Below are 8,618 nucleotides of genomic sequence, written 5' to 3'. Positions count from 1 at the left end.
CCAACTTCCTACACACATAGGTGTAAATTTGCAAAAGAAAAGTCAATCCATGCTCAGTACCTCTTAAGAGTACATTACAATGGCACATGTACCAGGAAAGCAAAGATTCAAAAGAGCATTCCCATTTTATTATCCAACCAGTGTTTCTTTTTCCTCTCTGGCCTCTTAGAGCAACTGAAATTGGAGTGTATTCAGTGATGCCATCTGGATTTCTTTGTACTTGATAAACATAATGTGTTTAAGTTTACCCTGGCAGTAGACTGTTTATAATGGGGGTGAGGGATTATTTGGACTGGAGGGCCACTTAAGGAGTTTTGGGTAGCTGTTGCAGGCTCCTGCCTTCTCTCCCCAGCCCCCACAACAGCTCACCAAAACTCCTTAAGTGGTCCTCCAGCCTGCCCAGCCCAGGCATGGGGAGCAGCCTGAGCCATGACACATTTAGCTGGTACCACTGCCCCTGGGCGCACAACAGGGCTGGGGTGATGTGGTGGCCAGACTTGTTTCGGGAGCAGGATGGCCAGATGCAATGGAGCCATGGGTAGCAGCATCCAGGAGAGGGATGGGTGGGTGGGGCCTGGATCATGGGGCGGTGACAGTGTGTGGCAGAGCTGCAATCCACTCCAAGCGTAGCCTTGTGCTGTCACCACCCCACAATTTCAACCCTAGACCTGGCCCCAGCCCCGGTCCTGGCCCCTGTCTACCCATCCCATTCCCAGATGCTGTTCCTTGCTTGCCCATGGCTCCATCCTATCCACCCGGCTAAGCGTGCTCTGCCCATGGGGGTCCTAGCCAGTCTCCATGAAGACCCAGCCTGCCTGCTTCGTTCAGTACCCCTGGTGGTGGAGGAGGCCGGATAGGCCATGGTGCCTGGGCAGCAGGCTGGGTCTGGTGGTTGTGGCGGAGACTGGCAGCAGCAGCTGGAAGGAGCCACCGCTGTCAAGGCTGTTGGGAAGTATGTCTGGCCATTGCGTTTCCCCAGCCTTACTGTGTGCCCAGGGGCAGCAGGACCAGCTGCATATGTCATGTCCTAGGCTTCCCCCCATGCCTGCACTGGGCAGGACCAAGGGACCCACTGCAGACTTGAGAAAATCCTTTGGCAGGCTGAATCTGGCCTGCAGGCCATATTTTGCCCATCCCTTAGTTATTTGTTGCCTTGCTTTTAGGTGCATGTATTTGGGAAGGAACAGGGGAGCTGAGTGTTCTGCAGTCTCTAAACAACCTTAACAGTCTTTAATACACAGTATTTGCTTTTGGAATTTCTTGGGTTTGGGTTTGAATCTTTTGTAAATGAAAAGTCAGTTAAAAAATTTAATGGGAGGGACAAGTCATCAGACTATTAATTTAAAAGTTCTGTGCAAATTATTAAGAATTCCTAAGGAGTCCTGCCTTAGTTACTCTGTTTGTCAGTGGTAAAGATGCAGTTGTATGGGTGAACTGCATTTTTTCTCATTTAGTTGGTTTCACTTTAGAGTGGGAGAAGGTGACAGTTCTATGAAGCTGGTACAAAGTACAGCACTGCAATAGCTGAACCACTCTAGGAGGGCTTTGTAATAACAGGATGCCAGTATTTCTATATATGTGGAGCACTCCTAGTAGCTTTGGTAATGGGCCATTAACAAAGTTTTGCTGGCATACCAGTAATTTTGTTGATCAGGAGTGTGAACCGGCCCCCCCCCAACCAATATTGCTTTGCCAGCACCTGACATTATGCATATGTTAAATACATATGTTATATATAAACACAACATATTCATGCAGCAGAATCTGTTTGCTGGTGCAAGGCATGTCATTTGGAGAGGTGGATTAATTATACTGACAAAACAACTCCTCTTATTTGTTAAAGCTGCATCTCCATTAGGAAGCTTCTTCAGTATAAGACAGTGGTTCTGGTTCTCAACCTATCTGGACTCAAACTTTTGGACCCATATCTTTTGTGAATTGAGTGGCACCCAATTTCAAGAATTCATTTATATATTACTGTGCTTACCTCCTTACACAGAGGCTGGGCAGTAAGGGTGGGGGTCATCCAGGGAGGGACAAGCCTGAGCCTGGTTTACCTGCTTATCTCCTCACATTTTACTTATCTTCTGGGGATTAATGAGAGCTGCCTCCATGTAGTGATCTCTGGTAATGTCTCCAATAGCCAAGAGCTCCCAAATTGACAAAAATGCTAAAGGGCACAAAGATAAAGATACGGACACTGTTTTTGTCATATAAAAGAAAAAACCCAACTTATCTCCTCACACCTCAAGGCACCCTTCAAAGGATCTGGTGGCACCCCAGAGTGTCTCAGCATCCTAATTGAGAATCACTGGTATAATATAATGTCTTCATAATGTAAAGTAGCCTGAAATATTTGCTGGGAAAGTAGTGTCCATGTTTACTCAATATCGTTGTATTTTACCACCTGATCAAGCTCAGCTTTGCTCTTATTTCTTAGTGTTCAGTGGGACTTTTCTCGTTTATGCTATTTTGGACAGATCAATATCATTGCAATGCATTAAGAATATATAGAGTACATCCCAGTTTGTACACCTTATCAAATTCTTTAAAAATATTTATAACTTTGCATTTTATCATGCTGATGTTGCATACCTGTTTGATTGTTTGACTTTGCAAACTCTTCAAAAGAAGTACATACAACACATCATGTTTCTAATTTTTATCTGCTATCTGTTCATATACAGAGTATGTAAGCCCAGGGATTACATGTATTTAGATTCAGAACCCTTTTCACAATTCACTTCTTGTTCTTGTATTTCTGGTCACAAACCAATCTTCACTGAAACTTAGCATTGTGGATGTAATAACAATCTGGGCCAAGGGATCTGCTATTCTTCTCACCAGTGTTTGTCCTACAGCTGGGTATACATGGCTTTTCTTTTCTTTAGTATTTCTTTGCAATTTGTGGTAATTTCAAGGTTTTTCTTTCCTTTTCTTTGCAATTTGTGTGGAGTGGCAGGCTGTTGAGAAATGGTGACTTCCGTGCAGGACTCCCTACCTATACATTGGAATACTCTTGTGTTGTGACTGCAATGCAAATCTGATCTGAGCTATTTCTTCACATTCTTGATTTAGCTTTGGAATGCATTTTTAGTTAAATGTGGTGCAGTTTTTTCCTCGTTTCCGAACATGTTCAGGTGGGAAGTATGGATTTTACTTGACTTGCAGATATCACATGGTCTTTGCAAGAAGTTGACTTGATTTTGTAATAACTTTGCTTTGCCTCATTAACTCTTACATCATCAATATCTTGGTTTCTAGACAGTCCATCAATTTAAGTACTCCAATTGAGTTCACTTTATTTCTGTAACAAAAATGGTTGTAGCTTTTCCTGTGACTTTGAATCTTTTTTTCCTGGTTCCACTTGCATAACAAGGGACACTTAGAAAAGGTTATCCTTCTTTCATTTAGCAAGGGTGGGTTTAGTATCACTGCCAAGTCACTGGACCTCTATGAAAAATATACAGCTTGTAATGCATTTACAATAACATTGTGCTTTTCCATCTGTACTGAAAGTCAGTGTATGCAGCATAATTAGCACAATATTGTAGAGATTGAAGACTCTTTGGATATGAGTCACTATGGTAGAGTACAGTAGTTGCAATTGGTGGGGTATCTCCTACAAGTGTCATACAAGGACATGCTGAATCTTGCATTCATTGGGCAAGAGATGCAAAAGATGCATTAAGAACCAATAGGATTCCATTTAGGAGAAGGAAGGATTTTTTTCCTGTTGCCTCCACCTGTCCTGCTCTGCTCTTCTACCTACCCTGCTATTTTAAAGCATCTCCTTCAGTCTTGGATCTGGGGCAGGCAAAACATGATTTGAGGGTTGGTTTTATTTTAATTTTTTTTTGGAAGGGTTTTCCACCAAGGTGGAATGGGACAGGTCATACATCCTCCCCTCTTCATAATGGATGGCTCCATGTTCCACAAAACCAAACTTCTCTGCTTTGTACCATATACCTAGCCAGTGGTCTACTTCCATCTGCTATCTTCCCTGGTTTATGAAATTAGAAGATCACTTGAAATTTTCTCTCCTTCAATTACCTTCAGGCTCCTCAAGCTCCTAGTGGAAATGGTTCTCAACCCTGAGAACAGCGCTGTGCAGGTAAAAGGCAAAGGGAAGCCTTATTCAGTTCACTAGCACTAGATCTCTCCTCATCCCTACAGCCCCTGCTCTTTTTTTTTTCCTTGCAACTTACTAATGGTTTAACCAGGGGTGTCAAACTTGCCTTAGGTCCCAGGCTGGATCTAGGCCATGCAGGGTCCTCCTGAACCTGATCCATGGAGCCAGCAGCAGCTGCAGCAGGTCTAGACCTGCAGGTCCACACTGAGGTAACTGCACATGTTGGGAATTGTGGCAGTGCATGTCCAAGTGTAAGCAGCAGAGCAAGTTGGGGAATCAGGTGGCAGTGCAGGTTGGGAAATTGGGTGGCAGGGGCCAAGCATGGGCTGTGTAGCCCTCACTCACCCTGTGCTGCTGATGGCCATGTCCATCAACATTCAGGGACCCTGAATTCTGCAGCAGCCCATTCTTCATTGGCCACACACCCAACTTCTGGTAGTCTTCCAGACTACTGGCAGGCTGGCTAGGATGTTTCTGTGGGGTGGATTTAGCCTGCAGGCCACGCATTTGACACTGTCTTAAACAATGTCCAATGCTACAACTTTGAAAGGTGACCAGAGAATTGTTTATGACATAGGATTGCAGACTTTGGGATATGGGACAGTTGTTTGTTCATTTTGTAGGTCACCAAGGAAACCAGATAGAGAATCACTGATTATTGGTGGGGTTTGTCACCTTTGGGCCAAGCTTTTGTTTCAATGACAAAGTTCCTAAACAACTTCCAGCAAATCATTGAACTGTCTCACTCAGCCCAGTAAGAAAATTAAGACCCATACACTCTCCTGAGGCTAATGGGCTTTCAGGAGAATACAGGAAGAAAAGCATCACATTTTTCATATTTTAAACTCATTTTCTGTTTTGAGAAGCTGCCAGGGTCAGTTCAAAATATTTTTAATGTGAAACTTCTGCACCAGTTTCCACTGAGGGAGAATCACTTTCAGTTTCAAATAATGGCAGTTTCACTGTTTCTCATCTGAAAACTTCCTGTCAAAATCTACCTGTGCTTCACATTTTTGTGGTATAATGTCATTTTAAGAGGGGGAAAAGAATTGAAGGACACTTGCCTGTTCTATCAAAAATAAAGCCATATATAACTTTCTAAATGTAGCTTGGGTGTACATGGGTTTGTACTCCCCTCTCCAATTGGAGGGAATTATTGGCAGGGCAGTGTGCTGTGGAGTGACACGGGAAACCAGTGGCTGCCTCTGTCCCCTAGAGTCAGGCCCAGTCAATCAGTTACTTAACTATATACAAATTTATTACAACAAAACCATTAAAGGGTAAGGACATATATGTTTGTAACCCAGGCGGTACTCCAAGAGGCACCCCCTCTCCAATTGAAGGGATCAGAGCAGGTGCACAAGCACTGTGGGAGGTGTAGGGACTCTCCTCCCCTTATAGAGCAGAGCCAGACCACCCATGGGGACTTAACCATATACCTTTTAATGAGAAAAACAGTAGTGGGAACATAACATGTATAAGCCAGGGGCTATACGGGACACTACAACACCCTGAGGGGGCAGGATTCAATAAAGGTTAGGCACTTACAATCGTAGACTTATTCTTCCAGTTGACAGGTTTAACAAAATATAGAACACGAACAGCATAACAAGCAATACTGGTTGGTGAAATATAAAAAGGCACAAAATACAAAATGTCAAATAACAAGCTGCTAGGGGTTTTGACCTTCCAAGAGCCCCTGCCTCACATCAAGCTTTCTTGCCTCTTGCTGGAGAAGCTGGAAACCTCTCAGGTCACTACTCAGCTTTTTGCTGGAGCTGGGGAACCTCTCCTGCTGGCCACAGCCTCTTGTGGGGGGATCCTGGAGCCCAGCAGGAAGCTTCTCCTGCCAGCGGCATGCCGCGCTGCTAAGGGTCTAACTGCTGCCTGCAGGTCTCACTCCTTCAGGTGCTTCTGGGCCAACTGCTTCCACCCTGCTGGCCCAGCTCTTTGAAATGCCTTCCTCCTGGTCCCTTGCTGGTCTCCTTTAAGTCAGCTATACTGCCCCTTTTAATCCCCTCCAGGTGATCCAAGGGGCTAAATCAGGGGACATGGAGGGTGAATCTCTGGGGCCCGATTGGTGAGGAAAGGGAAAATTTACAAAACAATAAACCTTATACCATACACATACATTATTCAAAAATACAAGTGAACAATAGAACAACCCAGAACAAAGGATATTGATTGTGCAACCTTATAACTTTATTAATATACAAATTATTACTTCAGCTTATTCACATAAACTATAAGGCACAGGCTACAAATATAACAAACAATCCTTATACTACCTGGGTGCCCTCCAGGGCAGGGGCCCCACTCCCAAGGTACCACTACAGGAAAGGAGATTGGGTGGGGGGGTGGAGAAAGAAGATGGAGACTCCAAAGACTCCTAAGCACCCCTTATCATCCAGGAACAGTTCACGTGGTGCCCCTTCACAACCCTGGGGGTCCCTCCCCTGTGGGAACCCTCTCTCCAGGATTACTTACTACTCCACAGTCCTGGAGGATTGCTCCCATTCTCCAGGTTGAGCTCTGTCCCTGCTGGGTTTTCCTGCCACCTGACTTTGCTGCCACTGGCCTGGCTTAGGGCCACATGCACCATTGTGTGTAGCAGGCACTTCACCTTATGCTAGGGGATGGAGGCCCAGGCAGCCTTGTGCAGCACTAGGGCTAGGTCTACTCCTGGACCATCTGTGCAGTATCATCTGTACTTAGCTCCTGGCTTCATGCAGAGGTTGGGGACCTGAGCCACTCAAGCAGCTCCAAAAATCCTGCTCCATGCACCTGTCTGTGCACCGTGTCTCTGGCTGCATGCCACGGGTTGCAGACCCGAGCCACTTCATGCAGCTCCCAGGGTTTGGATACCGTGCTGCGCACCAGAAGCCTAACCGCCGGAGTCATCCACAGCTCCCCACTGATAGAAGTCTGCAGGGGCTCTTCTTGGCTACTGCTTTACCCTGCTGACCAGCTCTCCTAAACTGTGCTCTTCTCTGTCCCCATGCATCTCCCTAATGCTGGGCATGCAGCTCCTTTTATACTCTCCAGGGCTCCGCCCCTGAAGTCTTCCAGACCTGACAGTGTCGCAGTCTCCAATCCGGTCGAGGTGAGCTCTCCTCCCCCTCCCCCTCCCCCTCCCCTCAGGAAAGGGGCATGACTTCACAGTTCTTACTGCCTCCTGATTGATGGATGGGCTCTACCAATCAAAACAGCAGGATCTCAAACCTGGGACTCAGCCCGAGGTAAGCCTGGTGCATAGATTTAGAGGCCTGATGCCTCTAAGAATAGCCTTTGAGGATGAAGGTTGTAGCCTTGTTGATTTAAGGACATAGGCAGACAAGGTTCTTAATCTTTGGGTAAATGTGATATCTTTTATTAGACCAACTAAATAGTTGGAAAAATTAATTGACCTGCCCTCCTCACTCCAGGCCTGCTTTAGAAGCCTGGCAGCAGCCAGCTCCAAGACGATGCTGTTCAGAGGAGCACAGGGCTGTTAGAGTGGAGATAGCAGGGCCCAGGAGATACCTGATGCTTGTGGCGGTCTGGGTGGTTTTGGCAGTTCTCATGATGCTGAGCAAGTCAGGTGTGAAGGAAAGCACTCGGCTCTCAGTAATTCTCTGGCCTTCCTGGCTGTAGAGCAACGTGCTTCTTTGGGACTCAGCTTCCCCCTCAAGGCTGAGATGTGAAGGCTTGAAGGTAAAGCAAACAAGCCTAAAAATCACAAGCACATGCTTGCACGCCTCTGCAGACTTCAAAAGAAGACCCCAAAGTGGAAGAAAAGCCTCACTTCCCCTCTGTCCCCAGAGACACAGGTCCCCTCCCCTTGTCCCCCAGCCCCCCATCTGCTTTCTCTGCTGTCCCTAGGTGCAAGGCTGAATTAACCCTTTACTGGGCCCTAGGCAAACAAATGTGTGGGTCGCAAGCTGGTTGAGACCCCCTTCCCCACCCGGGTGCTGCTGCCACGGGGAGTGGGTGGGCTTCAGCTGCCATGGCAAGGCTGGCAGAGGGGAGGGGAAGGGAAGGGAGGAGAGGTGGATAGGGCCACCACCATGGAGGGAAGGGCCAGGCCCGCACAGTTTAGGGCCCTAGGTTCCTAGTTTGCCTGTGTGTTAATCCAGCCCTGCCCAGGTGGGGAAAGCTTCACAGCAGCTCCTTCCCCGTCCAGGGGGACTTGTGTGGGGCTGGGCTAAGACGAGGAGAGAGGGGGAGACGCCTCTGAGCGAGGCAGGGGGACGCTCATCTGCTTCGGGAACTTTACGAAGGCGCCGGGCTCCTGCCCGGAGGGCGGGGCAGGGCTGCAGCTGGGGCGCACCCCCTTTGCCAAATCCTGGATCCGCCCCTGCTGGGGCAGGGTGAGGGCTGGGGGCGGGTCTTCACCAGGACTGGATGCCTCACGGGGCTTCTGTCACATGCAGTCACCACGACCCCGCCCCAGGCAGCCTCCGGCAGCCGGGACTCCTCGGGGGGCGAGGCCGGGGCGTGTCCCGGC

The sequence above is a fragment of the Crocodylus porosus genome, unplaced genomic scaffold (genome assembly GCF_001723895.1).
Source record: "Crocodylus porosus isolate Cpor-Errol unplaced genomic scaffold, CroPor_comp1, whole genome shotgun sequence".
Lineage (NCBI taxonomy): Eukaryota > Metazoa > Chordata > Crocodylia > Crocodylidae > Crocodylus > Crocodylus porosus.
The sequence above is the reverse complement of the archived record's forward strand: the minus strand, read 5'-3'. Positions refer to the sequence as shown.